Here is a 16976-nt window from a genome sequence, read left to right on the forward strand (position 1 = left end):
ATGAATGAATTTATTTCGATTAGTTCGAATTCCTGTATCACTGGCATTGGATGAACATGCAAAACAATACGTACGAGCATTATTCTGAGGGTGATCACCACGTTTGCAGCAGTTTCACATGTACTCCCTCTGGTCCTTTCTAGTCCGCATACAAGTTTTGTCTGCAGTCAAAGTATCTCTACTTTGACCAATCTTATACAAAAAAGTATGCACTTTCACAATGTGCGAAGTAAAAAGGAACAGAAGGAGTACAAAGAGTTTGAGCAGCTTTTTAGCGTTTCTGTACATTGCAATCAAACACACATGCCTGGCAATTCATAGAGAACATTCAAAACAATCGATGATTATGCATCTCAAGGACTCGCATGTCAGATGCAATATTTACTTCACAACTAAAGAATAAAGAAAAAATTGATCGCCGCTGCTGACATCAAAGGGCGTCCCATTCGAAAATATCAAACGCATATCTTGCTAAAATCAATGAGCAAAATTTGACAAGGTTGTTCCATTCCAAAATATCAAATGCCTACGATTGTGGAATGGGCAGGGTTTGCCATCAGTTCGGACATTGACATGGCAACTCGTGCTTAATAAACCAGCTGTTCTTTTTGTGCAGTTCCACCAAAATCAACCAAATTCACTCGTAGCTTGTATGATTTCGCCCTTATATGTTGCAACGCCTTGAACTTATGGGCACCTCCTTTCTTGTGGTGGAAATGAATGATTCGATGTATTCATGAACATTTTGTGCAGTTCCCATTGAAATCAAGCTGAGCACCCCTGTTTGCATAAATACAAAAAAGTGATTAGTATAAAGCAAACTGTACTATGAATTGACTGTTTCAACAGGCACATACATGGTCCAAGTAGAAAAATGGAACTCACCAGAAAGAATCCTAGAACAACATTGTACTCGCGCATCACAGCAAAAAAATGGAGATTTGTCAGTCCTTCTGAGCTGAAGTTAGTTTGGTCTTATGGGGAGTAATGTAACCATCCTTCAACTGCTCCTTCTGATGAGAAGATAGACATGGCTTCTTCATCCTGGCATAATCGGAACTAGTCACTTCACGTACTCCATATTCTTCTTCAGAGGAAGATGATCCCTGTTTGCTCGAAAAAAAGGAAAGGAAATATTTAAAACAACACAGATAAAACACTTCTCAAGGACAATACCACTTTTTCATGACAGTATCTAAACAGTAGCACAACACCAATAGAGATGACAAAGCTCAATCATATGGATGAAATCAGTGGGTGAGTACCAACATTTGTCAGGAGGCTGATTGTGTAGAGCATACAGATGAAGCACTTCTCGGGAACCATCTGTTGCTATCTACGGGGGTGGCCATGCTTACTATATACTCCTCAATTAGTTTAATGTTTCCAACATCTTCTTGTGCAATTCCACTAAAATATATGGTATCTTCAAAGAAGATCCCTATTTGCACAAGTAGAGATAATTACGTATGGCATCAAATCAGTGGCAAAACAATTGCTCGTTCCAGCCATAGCAATAAATTAAGATGCAAAACTATATCATTACTTGTGTCATCATAGTTCCAGTGCTTCATTACAGCACCGAGAGTTGATTTTTGTTTTTCTTCCGCTTGTTCTTCCCCTTCATCACTTGGTTCAATAACAGACAAGCTTCGCCTTCAATGTAAGATTTGGCATGTCAATTAGGGAGCACAAGTATAGTACTAAACTTAATTTTCTGATGAAAGTGGCAAAATACAGGCCAGTGGTTGTGAAATGTCCTTATCTTACCTCAATGGGATATTACGGTGCACATACAGATTGGAAGTCTTGTCTCCATTTGTGCAGTTCACTAAAATCAAGCAACATTATCATACAAGTAGCACAACATATGAAAGCACACTGCAGAATCATGTGAAAGAAGGCTAGTACTGACCTCTCATGATGCGGAATTCAAACAACTCACAAGAAGAAGATCTGAACCAAATTTTCATTAACGGATAGGAAGTAAGATCTCCTCTTGTGCTGTTGTGCAGTTCCACTAAGATCAAGCAATCAAGCAACATTGTCGGTATGACATTTTGGTTGAACTGCACAAAACACTCTTAAAACAAAAGTGTTTTGTGCAGTGCAACAAAAGGTCACAATGGCAACGAGGTGAAGTAGATAACCCTGTTTACACAAAGGTGCAAAGGAAACAATTAGTGGTCAATAACGGTGGATGACACAGAAGCCAACAAAAAGAAGCATCTACCGTATCTAAATGGGAAAGAAAGCAAGACAGTAGCATTTCTCAAACGGTGGCATTGATTAATATTAACAGAGATTATATTAACAATAAAATTCGTTAAACATGTAATTTGCTTTTCACTGTGGCATTGCATCAATTTTCCAGCGGCATTATTAGAGGGTGTTTGTTTACAGGGACATTTTGGTGTAGGGACTAAAAAAACTCCGTGTCAGTCACATCTAAACCAAACAGGAGTGACTTTTGGGGACTAAAAGTGGGCATTTGGGACTAAAGAAAGAAGACCCCGAGGGAGTCTTTTTGGGACTTTTTCCAACAGTTGCCCCTGCCATGCATCGCACCTTGTTTCTATTAGTTCATTACTAGGGGTAACATGTTCTTTTATCATGTCATTTAATAACCTCTAGTCCATGTTTAGTCCCTGGAACCAAGCAGGTAGGGACTAGGGTGTTTTTAACCAAACAGGGCCATAGATTGACAACATCTAATGAGTTGCACGGGACAGTGGACGCACCAGCACCACGTGCATCTACCGATGTACTGTGGTCATGCACAGTCTGTTGCAACAAAGAACAAACAACCAAGGAGCATATTTGTGTTGGTCCTAGTTTTGTTATCTTTAGACACCTTTCCCTATGTGAGCGCATAGTCCTGCTCAAACTCTACAACCTTGTCCCTTCCTTTCCTTTTTGAACTCGTACTTTCGCCCCTTCCTTTCCTCTTTGAACCACGTCCTAGATTTATGCGATACAACTTTCCCCACTACTTTTCCCCCATTCCTTTCCTATTTGAACCACGTCCTAGATTCATTGTATACAACTTTCCCCCTTCATTTCCTCTTTGAACCACGTCCTAGATTCATGCTATATACAACTTTTCCCACTACTTTCCCCCACTCCTTTCCTCTTTGAACCACGTCCTAGATTCATGGTATACATGCAGCTAGAGCAATGCATGTGGAGTAAGTAAAATATACCTTAAGGTTCTTGGGGCGTGGTTCGGTGGGCGACGGGACGACGACGAAGAAGAAGGGGTCGGAGGCCCTCCCACGCCGCCGCTGGGTGGAAAGTGAACAACAGCGCCGGTAGTGGGTTCCCTCCCTCGCCGACGGTGACAGCGTTAAGCCTCCTTCCCTTCCCGGCGGACGGATCCTGCCAGCTCTTTGAGCAGCAGTGAGGGGAGAGAGAGGCCAACGAAGTCTTGTTTAGATCTGGAGAGGGCGAGAGAGTGTGAAGAGAGCAACTACAAGCGCTGAGGCTCCAGCAGGAGAGGGCGAGAGAGTGTGAAGAGAGCAACTACAAGCGCTGAGGCTCTAGTGTGTATATATATACTGGAGAGAGAGTGTGAAGCGTGCAAACCCTAGAAAACATTTTGACCAGTCAAAGAATCCTCCTAGCAAAAATTATGCTCAAGTGTAGTTATCGAACCCGAGACCTCAAGTTTGATGAGCGAACAGGCTAACCAGCTACACAACCCTCCCGTTATGTTCAACGAGAGGAAAATAACCTTTTATACATTCCTGCATTCGTGTGATAGGCATGCCGTGTTTTTTTGTGTGTGTGGGAGTCATTAGGATTTCAATCATAATCGTGTCATGTGGCTTTGGTGGTAAGACTATCCACAGTGGTGCAGAAATAATGCAGCCTTAGTCACCTTACCTCTCTCCACGTAGTACGTTGGGTCCCACCAGTCAGAGGGTGAAACAAACAAATTAATAAGAAAAATTAAAAGTGCCAGCGGTGTATCTTACTACGTCACACGTCTCGCAACTGCTCGGGAACACTGTCCAATTGATCCCTCTGTTTGCTCACGTACTATTTTAAGTGAATCCTTATTATAACATGCACACAAATTTTGGGCACTTGTATTCGACTTAAGTTAGTGTGCCACCGTATCTCGTATACTTACTACTCCCTCCGTCTAGGTGTTATAAGTCACATTAGGAGGTGCAGCGGGACCAAGGTGCGTGCGTGTGCGTGTGTGTGCTTAACAGCATGTGTGTGTTAGAGAGTGCGACAGATCGACCTACTCCTACAGAGATATGGTGTGTAGTGTACAATTTTAGCCGCGAGAGTCGGTGCATCCTCTCGTTTCCGGGCGTGTCCGGTAGGGACATGCGGACAACTGCCACGCCCGCTCCTGACCAGCCTGGCCCACCCAAAGCCCCTCCACCGCCCGCGCGCGCTTCCTGCCCGAAACGGTCAGCGCGGCTCCAAAGAATCGGTGCCGCATTCATGCCCGGGTAGAGCGGACGCAACCTCTCACTGGTGCAAGAGTGATGGTTGTTTCGTTCGTCCAACTTACTGCTGGGTCTATGTGATTTGACGGCTCATTGGTCTTTATTACTGAGGTGGTAGGACTGCTGGATGTCCCACGCTTTCGGCGAAAGGAGGTAGTAGATTACAATTTTCTCCATTCTTACAGCGGAGGAGTGCAAGAGCAGTTTAAAGCACAAGTGGCCCCTAGGTGGTTTTGGTAATTAATGTCAACATATCTCTTGTTGGACTAACACTTTTATCTAGTATGTTTCAGATAAGTTCAACAATGGAGTGGCATGGACTAAAGGATGTGGGAACTCCTTCAAGATGCTAAGGACAAAGGATTGGCTCAAGCTTCAAGCTCAAGACTCTTCATTTTATATTTTAGTGATCCAAGATCACATTGAGTCTATAGGAAAAGCCAATACTATCAAGAAGGGATGAGGTGTTGCTTAATGAATTTCTTGCTCCACAGTGCTTAGTGATATGCTCCAAAACCCTCAACTACTTTCCCACTTCCACACATATGACCTAAACCTTAAGTCAAACTCGGCCCCACCGACTCTTTCTATCCGGCTCCACCGAGTTCAGATGTCATAGCCACTGCCACAAACCCTAGGCAAATCGGTCTCACCGATAGGGATCTCGGTCTCACCGAGATGGGATTGTAATCTCTCTATGTATGTCCATTACCAAAATCGGTCTAACTGAGTTTGAGCAATCGGTACTACCGAGATTACAATGCAAACTTCCTGATTAACTTATTACCAAAATCGGTCCTACCGAGTTTGTGTAATCGGTCCAACCGAGTTTGCCTGACAAACTCTTTGGAAAACTTATTACCAAAATGGTCTCACCGAGTTTGTGTAATCGGTCTCACCGAGATTAAGTTATGCCCTAACCCTAACCATATCAGTCCTACCGAATTGCATATCGGTCCCACCGAAAATCCTAACGGTCACTGGATTTACTAAATCGGTCCGACCAAGTTTCTTGATTCGGTCCCACCGAGTTTGGTAGATTGTGTGTAACGGTTAGATTTTGTGTGGAGGCTATATATACCCCTCCACCTCCTCTTCATTCGTGGAGAGAGCCATCAGACTGAACCTACACTTCCAGCATACATTTTCTGAGAGAGAACTACCTACTCATGTGTTGAGGCCAAGATATTCCATTCCTACCATATTAATCTTGATCTCTAGCCTTCCCCAAGTTGCTTTCTACTCAAATCTTCTTTCCACCAGATCCAAATCCTATGAGAGAGAGTTGAGTGTTGGGGAGACTATCATTTGAAGCACAAGAGCAAGGAGTTCATCATCAACGCACCATTTGTTACTTCTTGGAGAGTGGTGTCTCCTAGATTGGCTAGGTGTCACTTGGGAGCCTTCGACAAGATTGTGGAGTTGAACCAAGGAGTTTGTAAGGGCAAGGAGATCGCCTACTTCGTGAAGATCTACCGCTAGTGAGGCAAGTCCTTCGTGGGCGACGGCCATGGTGGGATAGACAAGGTTGCTTCTTCGTGGACCCTTCGTGGGTGGAGCCCTCCGTGGACTCGCACAACCATTACCCTTCATGGGTTGAAGTCTCCATCAACGTGGATGTATGATAGCACCACCTATCGGAACCACGCCAAAAACATCCGTGTCTCCAATTGCGTTTGAATCCTCCAAAACCCTTCCCTTTACATTCTTGCAAGTTGCATGCTTTACTTTCCGCTGCTCATATACTCTTTGCATGCTTGCTTGATATGTATTGTGAATGTTAAACTTGTGCCTAAACTCCACTTAAACTTAAAGATCTTTAAAACTGCAACTTTGGTACTTAGTGTCTAATCAACCCCCCTCTAGACACCTCTTCTCAAGGTCCTACAAGTGGTATCAGAGCTTTGGTATCCATTGCCTTGGTTTAATCACCATTGGAGGAAGAAGGATGAGTCTACTTTGGGGAGTCTTAGACATAGAGTGCCTATACTTGATGGAGAGTATTTTCATGAGTGGAAAAATGAGATGATTGTGATTTTCAATCAATATCATTTGAACAAGTACATTGCTAGCCCCTGTGCACCTCATGTTGATCCTATGCATCCTACTCTTGATGAGTCAATTGATATGATTAGGAATCTTAGAACTGCCAAACTTATCATTAGAGGATTGCCTAGAAACTTGATTGGATGTTTGCCTACTCTTGAGTGTGCCTACACTATATGGAAATTTCTTGAGGAACGCTTTCCAAATTATTCCTTGAAAAATCTTGATGAAATTCTCCATAAGTCCATTGCTTTGAGTAAGATGAATACTAGTGATCCTATGTTTGGTGATCATCTATTTGAGCTTACCAACCTTATGCGTGCCAAAGGAGATGTTGGAATTATTAGTGATATTATTTGCGAAGCTATAAAAATTCATAGGCAAGATCATTGTCAAACTCACTCTAACGAATCACCCTCTCTAGGATTTGATCCACCACATGACGATGTTGAACATGGATACTATGATGAGGATGATGATAGTGACTTCGATCTTGATGATGCAATGAGACATTTTGGTCTTATGGCAAATCTTCGGGGATATATGTCAGGAGGAAAGGAATGGGTTCTTGATAGTGGATGTACCGATCACATGACCGGAGATAAAGACATGTTTCGTGAGCTTGCTAAAAATGATAGTCCTCGAAAGTATGTCACTTTCGATGACAACTCAAAGGGTAAGGTGGTTGGCCTCGGTAAGGTGGTCATATCACATGATAGCTCCATACAAAATGTCATGCTCGTTGAATCTCTTGGATACAACTTACTTTCAGTATCTAGACTTGCTGATTTCGGTTTCAATGTCCTATTTACTGAAGTAGATTGTCAAGTGTTTCGTCGAGATAATCATAAAATGGTCTTTACCGGTGTGCGTAGAGGTGATCTATACATTGTTGATTTCACTAAAAAGGCTCAACCTAAAACTTGCTTCATCGCTAAATCCTCAAAAGGTTGGTTATGGCATAGACGACTAGGTCATGTTGGTATGCGAAACCTTGACAAGCTTATTAAAGGAAATCATATCCTTGGTGTTAACGATGTCATATTTGATAAGGATAGACTTTGCAGTGCTTGTCAGGCAGGTAAACAGGTTGGAGGGAGACATCCCGTGAAGAACATCATGACCACAAGGAGGCCACTCGAGCTACTTCACATGGATCTTTTTGGTCCCAACTCTTACAAGAGTCTCGGTGGAAATTCTTTTGGTCTAGTTATAGTTGATGATTTTTCAAGATTTACGTGGGTGTTCTTTCTCAATGATAAATCGCAGGTCCAAAAGATCTTCAAAAACTTCGCTAGGAAGGCCCAAAATCAATTTGAAGTGAAGATCAAGAAGGTTCGCAGCGACAACGGAATGGAGTTCAAGAACGCAAATCTGGACACCTTTCTTGACGAAGAAGGGATTTCACACGAGTTCTCGGCTACGTACACACCTCAACAAAACGGAGTTGTTGAGAGGAAGAACCGGACGCTCATCAAAATGGCAACAACGATGCTTGATGAATACAAGACACCGAAGCACTTTTGGGCAGAAGCGGTTGAGACAGCTTGTCATGCAACAAACCGCTTGTATCTTCACAAGCTACTCGGCAAGACAGCATACGAGCTCCTCACCGGTAACAAACCCCAAGTTGGATACTTTCGAGTATTCGGCTCAAAGTGCTACATTCTTGATAAGCATCGTCGTTCTAAATTTTCTCCTAAGTCTCATGAAGGTTTCCTACTAGGTTATGGCTCAAACTCTCACACTTACCGTGTCTACAACAATTTCACCCGAAAGGTTGAAGAGACGGTAGATGTGAAGTTTGATGAATCTAATGGCTCGCAAGTAGAGCAATTGCCAATTGATGTAGGAGACAAAGATCCTTCGGAAGCAATCCAAGACTTTTCTATTGGCAAGGTCCATCCAACGGAGGTGAAGGAGAGTACCTCGTCCATCCAAGTGGAAGCTTCTACTTCACGACAAGGTGAACCAAGGGTTGATACGGAAGCATCCACAAGTGGGACACGCCAAGATGAAGAAAATGAGGAAGTGCATCAAGATGAACGTCAACAACCTCCTTCTCCACCATGACAAGAGAACGACAACGCCAACAATGAAGAAGGCCAAGAAGAAGAACAAGATGAAGAAGAAGTTCAACCAAGAACCAAGCAAAAGCTTTCACGAGTTCGAGCAAGAATTGCTAAAGACCATCCCGTCGAGCAAATCTACAATGATATTCAAACCGGGAGAATCACTCGCTCTAAAACTCGCTTAGCTAACTTTTGTGAAAACTATTCTTTCATCTCTAGCATTAAACCTATGAAGGTCGAAGAAGCATTGGAAGATCCGGATTGGATAAATGCTATGCACGAAGAGCTACACAACTTTGAGAGGAACCAAGTTTGGACATTGGTTGAGAAGCCCGACAACAACCACAACATCATCGGTACCAAATGGGTGTTTCTCAACAAGCAAGATGAAGATGGACAAGTAGTTCGCAATAAAGCACGTCTCGTGCCCAAGGCTACACACAAGTCAAAGGTATGGACTATGGTGAGACTTACGCTCTCGTTGCTAGACTTGAGTCCATTCGCATCTTACTTGCCTATGCTAATCATCATGATATCACCTTGTACCAAATGGACATTAAAAGTGCTTTTCTAAATGGTGAAATAGAGGAGGAAGTTTATGTTAAGCAACCTCCCGGCTTTGTCAATCCTAAGAAACCCAATCATGTTTACAAACTTCACAAAGCCCTTTATGGTCTTAAACAGGCTCCTAGAGTGTGGTATAAATGCTTAACCAAGTTCCTTATTAAAAAAGGCTTTGAAATTGGGAAAATTGATTCTACTCTTTTTACTAAAAGGTTTAATGGAGAACTATTTGTGTGCCAAATCTATGTTGATGATATTATATTTGGTTCAACTAACCCTCATTTTAGTGAAAAGTTTGGGAAGCTAATGTCGAAGAAGTTTGAGATGTCTATGATGAGTGAGCTCAAATTCTTTCTTGGGTTGCAAATCAAGCAAACTAAGGAAGGTACCTTTGTTTCACAAACGAAGTACACCAAGGACCTATTCAAGAAGTTCAATATGCAAGAATGCAAAGGTATGACTACACCCATGCCTACTAGTGGACATCTTGACTTGACCAAAGATGGTGAACCGGTTGATCAAAAGGTTTATCGCTCTATGATTGGTTCATTGTTATATCTATGTGCCTCACGTCCCGATATCATGCTAAGTGTGTGCATGTGTGCACGATATCAAGCTGCTCCTAAAGACTGTCATCTTAAGGCCGTGAAAAGGATAGTGAGATACTTAATCCATACACCAAATTTTGGCATTTGGTATCCTAAGAGGGCCTGCTTCGATCTTGTTGGCTACTCCGACTCGGACTATGCTGGAGACAAGGTTGATAGAAAGTCCACTTCGGGTACTTGTCAATTTCTTGGTAGATCTCTTGTGTCTTGGTCCTCCAAGAAACAAAACTCGGTATCCTTATCCACCGCCGAAGCGGAATACATAGCCGCTGGTTCATGTTGTGCTCAATTACTTTGGATGACCCAAACTCTTAAAGATTATGGGATATATGTGAGACATGTTCCATTTCTTTGTGACAATGAAAGTGCTATCAAAATTGGTCATAATCCCGTACAACATTCTTGAACTAAGCATATTGAAGTTCGTCATCATTTCATTTGAGATCATGTTGCTAAGGGTGACATTGATCTTAAGCATGTTCGCACCGAAAAGCAATTACCGGATATATTCACTAAACCTCTTGATGAGAAAGTGTTTTGCAGGTTAAGAGGAGAATTGAACATCATTGATGCTTCAAACTTGGAGTAGAAACTCCATTGGATACATGCAAGACATGAGCTTATGACTAATCCTTGATATTTCTCTTATGATGATAATCTTATGTCGTGGATACATTTGCATCTTGCATGTTATCTAACCCATGTAAGTACTTGGTTGAATCTTATTCCATGAGATTGTAATCCACTCACATCTTGAGCAATCTCTACATCACCAAGTTTCTACACTATGGTGGTTGAAGACAAGGAAGCACAGAAACACTCAAACATATCCTTTGACAATTCTATGTTGAGCTTCATGATTGTCATTTTTGGATACACAAGTACTCTTCCTTGAAAGAACTAATCCATGTAGGTAGATGGACTCAAATTCCAAGTGGTGCTTCCAATTCTTGATGAGCTACATCAACCTTGAGCAAGCCACACAAGTTCAACTACATGTTCAATACTACCAACCAAGGTATGTTATTCCATCTTAGAGAAGCTTTACTCCAAGTCATGAGCTAAAGCAACTCGACAAGATGTGAATACATCAAGATGCTTAAACGAAAAATGGCAACCCCATTTTGAGCTTAAACGATGAGTATGACCTATGATCAAGTGATCTCACTTGACTCCTAAGTCAATATACTCTAACATAGGTGACTTTGTCGCCGACCATCTCTAGATGAAGTTCTCTTGTGTTCTTTTCTGTGTTTTTGCATTTATCTCATGCATATTTGTTTCCCCTTTCAAAAAAAACTTCATCTAGATTTCTTTCTGTTTGCTCTGCATTTTCGGCATTCAAATTCATTGCATATCATTCAGTAAATTCCTTGCAAATCTTTGTGAGATCTTACTAGTCTAGTGAGCTGAGGTGACAAGTGTTTTCTCTGAGATGAACTCGGTTTCACCTATTTGATGTTTTCGGTCCAACCGAATCCTTTTGGTACAACCGAAGCATACCACTCAGTGCCACCGATTTCACAACAGGAAAAACAGTCTGCCACTTATTCTGTGTTTCTTCTGATCCAGCTCCACTCAATGAATCTTGTCCTCTACGAGCATCACATTTTTAACATTGCTTTGTGCTGTGACTCAAGGACCAAACCCATTCATGAAAAATTCCAGAAGACCTTTCTTGGAAATTGATGTCAAAGGGGGAGAGAGAGATCACATCAAAGCTTACCACTTAAAGAGATCACATTAGAGAAAGAGAGTATCACCTCCTCAGGGGGAGAAAAGATCTCCAGGGGGAGAGAATACTCAAGTAGAAAGTATTTCTCAACGATCCCAGATGCTTGGTGTTCAAGAGGAGAGATGCCACATGTCTTATTGAGGGGAAATACATGTTCATATGTGCTTATTTGCATTAGTTTGCATTAGCTCTGTTCATTTATATCTTTCAGCTCTGATTTTCTGTTCCCTATCTTCTCCCAGTATACCATGCAAGATTCAGGGGGAGCAAGGCATCTAAGGGAAAGAAATCATTTAAATTCATTGCATATCTTTACTCTTGGGGACATGTCTAATCCAATGTGGTACTTAGTACTCACTCTCTACATGTCATCCCAATCTTGGTATTCTTGTGGTTTCTTCTGTTTACTCTGGCTAGTAGATGTACCTGTGTTATCTAACCTTGTTTGCGCAGGTTCATTACATCCTAAGCCAACTCAAGACTACAAGGTAAGTATATGCATCACAATCATGTGTATGAGGAATTCTTGCTGATGTACATACTGTTTGCAAGAAGAACTCATGGGCATGAAGGTGTTTTCTTTTATATTCTTCGCTCTGATGCATATGGCCAAGATACATGTAACACATTGCCTGCTCTATCATGGTTATGCTCTCACATGCTTCTATATTCCATATTCACATGATTGCATACATGTAGGGGGAGCCTATGCTTGTTACATGTCTTTCCAAAGCTTTACTTGCTATTCTTTATATCTTTATCTAAAGCTTTGATGTATGTTGTCATCAATTACCAAAAAGGGGGAGACTGAAAGCACAAGTGCTCCCTAGGTGGTTTTGGCAATTAATGTCAACATATCTCTTGTTGGACTAACAATTTTATCTAGTATGTTTCAGATAAGTTCAACAATGGAGTGGCATGGACTAGAGGATGTGGGAACTCCTTCAAGATGCTAAGGACAAAGGATTGGCTTAAGCTTCAAGGTCAAGACTCTTCATTTTATATTTTAGTGATCCAAGATCACATTGAGTCTATAGGAAAATCCAATACTATCAAGAAGGGATGAGGTGTTGCTTAATGAATTTCTTGCTCCACAGTGCTTAGTTATATGCTCCCAAACCCTCAACTACTTTCCCACTTCCACACTTATGACATAAACCTAAAGTCAAACTCGGCCCCACCGACTCTTTCTATCCGGCGCCACCGAGTTCAGATGTCATAGCCACTGCCACAAACCCTAGGCAAATCGGTCTCACCGATAGGGATCTCGGTCTCACCGAGATGGGATTGTAATCTCTCTGTGTATGTCCATTACCAAAATCAGTCTAACTGGGTTTGAGAAATCGGTACTACCGAGATTACAGTGCAAACTTCCTGGTTAACTTATTACCAAAATCGGTCCTACCGAGTTTGTGTAATCGGTCCAACTGAGTTTGCCTGACCAACTCTGTGGAAAACTTATTACCAAAATCGGTCTCACCGAGTTTGTGTAATCGGTCTCACCGAGATTACGTTATGCCCTAATCCTAACCATATCGGTCCTACCGAGTTGCATATATATCGGTCCCACCGAAAATCCTAACGGTCACTAGATTTACTAAGTCGGTCCGACCGAGTTTCTTGATTCGGTCCCACCGAGTTTGGTAGATTGTGTGTAACGGTTAGATTTTGTGTGGAGGCTATATATACCCCTCCACCTCCTCTTCATTCATGGAGAGAGCCATCAGACTGAACCTACACTTCCAGCATACATTTTCTTAGAGAGAACTACCTACTCATGTGTTGAGGCCAAGATATTCCATTCCTACCATATGAATCTTGATCTCTAGCCTTCCCCAAGTTGCTTTCCACTCAAATCTTCTTTCCACCAGATCCAAATCCTATGAGAGAGAGTTGAGTGTTGGGGAGACTATCATTTGAAGCACAAGAGCAAGGAGTTCATCATCAACGCACCATTTGTTACTTCTTGGAGAGTGGTGTCTCCTAGATTGGCTAGGTGTCACTTGGGAGCCTCCGACAAGATTGTGGTGTTGAACCAAGGAGTTTGTAAGGGCAAGGAGATCGCCTACTTCGTGAAGATCTACCGCTAGTGAGGCAAGTCCTTCGTGGGCGACAACCATGGTGGGATAGACAAGGTTGCTTCTTCGTGGACCCTTCGTGGGTGGAGCCCTCCGTGGACTCGCACAACCGTTACCCTTCGTGGGTTGAAGTCTCCATCAACGTGGATGTACGATAGCACCACCTATCGGAACCACGCCAAAAACATCCGTGTCTCCAATTGCGTTTGAATCCTCCAAAACCCTTCCCTTTACATTCTTGCAAGTTGCATGCTTTACTTTCCGCTGCTCATATACTCTTTGCATGCTTGCTTGATATGTATTGTGAATGTTAAACTTGTGCCTAAACTCCACTTAAACTTAAAGATCTTAAAAACTGCAACTTTGGTACTAAGTGTCTAATCACCCCCCCTCTAGACACCTCTTCTCAAGGTCCTACAGCAGTGAAAACATGCAGGCTCAGTGATTACATGGCCCACCTCACACTATCACCGTGCGACACCTAACTCTTTACATAGTACTCCCTCCATTCCTAAATATTACTAGATGAGTCCCCGCTCGTTGCCGGGGAACAGCGGTATATCTCTGTGCGCAAAATTATCGATTTCATAGAACTAAAAAAAATCTATAACCGCATGACAAATGTGGTAGCCAAACTAAATAAACTCCCATCATCATTTAGATCATCCCACGTAAGGAGAAAAGATTAGCCAACTCCTACTGCATAATGGGATTATATTTTTCTTTTTGACATGTTAATGGGACTTAAAAGCTCACTTACATGCATGCTACCGGTGCATGCTTGCATGCAGACATGTTGATGTGATTTAAAACCCACTCGCATGCATGTGCCACGGTATTTCTGCATGCTTGCATGTGGCTTAGAGCGGAGCCTCTCAACATCTAGATCAGACGGCTATTATGACTGATTTACTTCGTCTAACGGCTACGCCAATTTTGATGATGTGGCTCAAGGAGAGGATAGAGAATTCCTAGTAGTGCGGGCTAGCTATTACTAGTAGATAAGTCTTTGTAGAGATTCCACTAGGTGAACTACATATGAAACAAAATGAATGAATCTACACTTAAAATGCATCTATATACATCCGCATGTGGTTAATGGTGAAATCTCTACAAAGACTTATATTTAGGGACGGAGGAAGTACTAGTATAGTACTAGTACATACAGTAATTTATCAGCGAGATAAATTTGTACAATGCTATGAAGCTTCCAGGTCCTGTTACAGGTATCTTGCGTCCAAGGTTGCCTGTTGCAACATTTCATCAAATACAAAGGAGACTAACATGCATGCTATTGCATCTCAATGATTGACAGATCATAGAAAATATGTACTCCCTCCGTTCCAAAATAAGTGTCTCAACTTTGTGCAAACTTTAGTACAAAGTTGTACTACTACTAAAGTTGACACTTATTTTGGAACAGAGACAGCTAAAGAAAAAAAGATCCATGCAGTCCCCAGCCCTTGAACCATGAACCCTGACCAGGCTTCAATTTGCTGGCAACGTTTGAGCTTCCTAATAAATGAAGTTTGCAACCTTTTGACCATCGGATCATTTTGTGCAGTTTCACCAAAATCGAGATGAGCATCCCTGTGGCAAAGAAATTGAAGAAGCGTGATTAGAATAAGATTACTAGGACTAGTTGATGAGACATAAACTCATCACAAATACAGTACGTAGAAGCTAGTAGAGGTATCAGGTATGTGCGGGGCAAAGAAGTAGAGAAATATCCACATGGAGTGATGTGGGCAGCTAGAGCAGTGGTGCAAGCCGGCTGTAAAGGGAGTAGTACCTGAGGGACGTAGCTCAACCTTGAGGAGGGCGGCGGGAGGCGGCAACTGCCCATGTCGCGGCAGTGAGCAAGGGACGAAGGCAACTTCACCGGCTTTGTGAGAGAGAACGGCGGGGACCCCTGATCGGGACGTGCCGACAGTGGGTTTTCGCCGTCGGCGACGGCCACCGCATCTACACTAAGCATCCACCCCTTCCCCAAGCGGACGTGATCCGCCGGGATGTTATATATGTGGCCACAGTCATTTTGTTCGAGAGAGTGTGAAGAGAGAAACCCCAGCAAGCAACCATGTAGGCTGGCCCATCCTGACTATGTATGTAGTGGAGCGGTTTCCTTTTCTCTCCATATGAACCTATCATATTGCATACGTGCCACTGAAGAAAAAAATATATTTATAAATGACGTGGCACCTACTACTTGTTCTCCTATAACCTTGCGCTTGGCATCTCCAAAAATATTAACCTTGCGATTGGCTCTTCGCCTCTTCGGGAAGTCGAGCAATAATGGTAGTGCAGTATATATCGTTCTGGCTATATGAGACCGAATGAATTGCTGCACGTCCACCACGTGGGCGAGGGTCGAGGGGCGAGGGAGAGTGCTACTACATACGGAGCAAAATGAGTGAATGTACACTCTAAAATACGTCTATATACATCAGTGTTTGGAGTATGTACTAGTAGTTCATATTGAAATCTACTAAAGGACATATATATTCAAAACAATATGATATAATCTCTATAACCAAGGTAGTAGGGACGAGGAGTAAACGGAGGGAGTAGTAAATTTTTCTCCTCGTCCTGCGAGGCACCGCGCGCATGGGCGGGGGAGGAGCAAGCTTCACCTCATCATGCAAGCCACCGCGCCCATGGGCAGGGGAGATGGCGTACTAAGCAAGCTTCTCCTCGTTCTGCGAGTTGACGGGACACATCAAAAGTAATCCAGTGTATAGAGCCTTGCCTCTAAGGTAGGCCCCACATGGTTTGCCTCTTTTTTTAATTTAACATAACGCGTCAAGTAGCAATTTGTTTGTTCACCCGTGGTAGACGATCCTCCCTCCACCAAGTGGACAACCAGTACACGTGCCAAATTACCACGTGGGCTACCTTTTTCGTACAGAAATGAGCTCCACCGTGTACCCGCACGGGTGTGGTTGGGAAAGAGACGGGAGTACGTGCGCCGTGCATGCACTTCTTCTCTTCGTGCACGTCCCCCACCTACATGGGTGTGTGTGAGAGATACAAACCGCGTTCGTGATTGTTTTTGTTTTGTGGTGGGGGGTGGGGGTGGGGTGGGGGAATGATTTCATGAATTATTTGTGGGAATATGTGTCGATGACATCTCAAACAAAATTTTGCATGCAATGTGTGTGAAATGGAGGCCTATCCATGTCATACATAGAGGGTCGGGCAACCCATGAGAAGAGGGAGGGGTCATAGCTATCGATAGAGTCGAAGAGAGGATCAAGTACGGGTGGGTGCGAGGTCGATGAAGAGAGCCATCGAAATTGTGTGTGTGTGTGCAAGTCAAAGATATAGGGCGACTGGCCTACCGGAATGTTAGAGGGCACATGTCAAGTTTGTGTGTGGCAGGGAGACATGACTAGAGCGCTTGATGT

This window comes from Triticum dicoccoides, chromosome 3B, assembly GCF_002162155.2.
Source record: "Triticum dicoccoides isolate Atlit2015 ecotype Zavitan chromosome 3B, WEW_v2.0, whole genome shotgun sequence".
In the NCBI taxonomy this organism is placed as follows: domain Eukaryota; kingdom Viridiplantae; phylum Streptophyta; class Magnoliopsida; order Poales; family Poaceae; genus Triticum; species Triticum dicoccoides.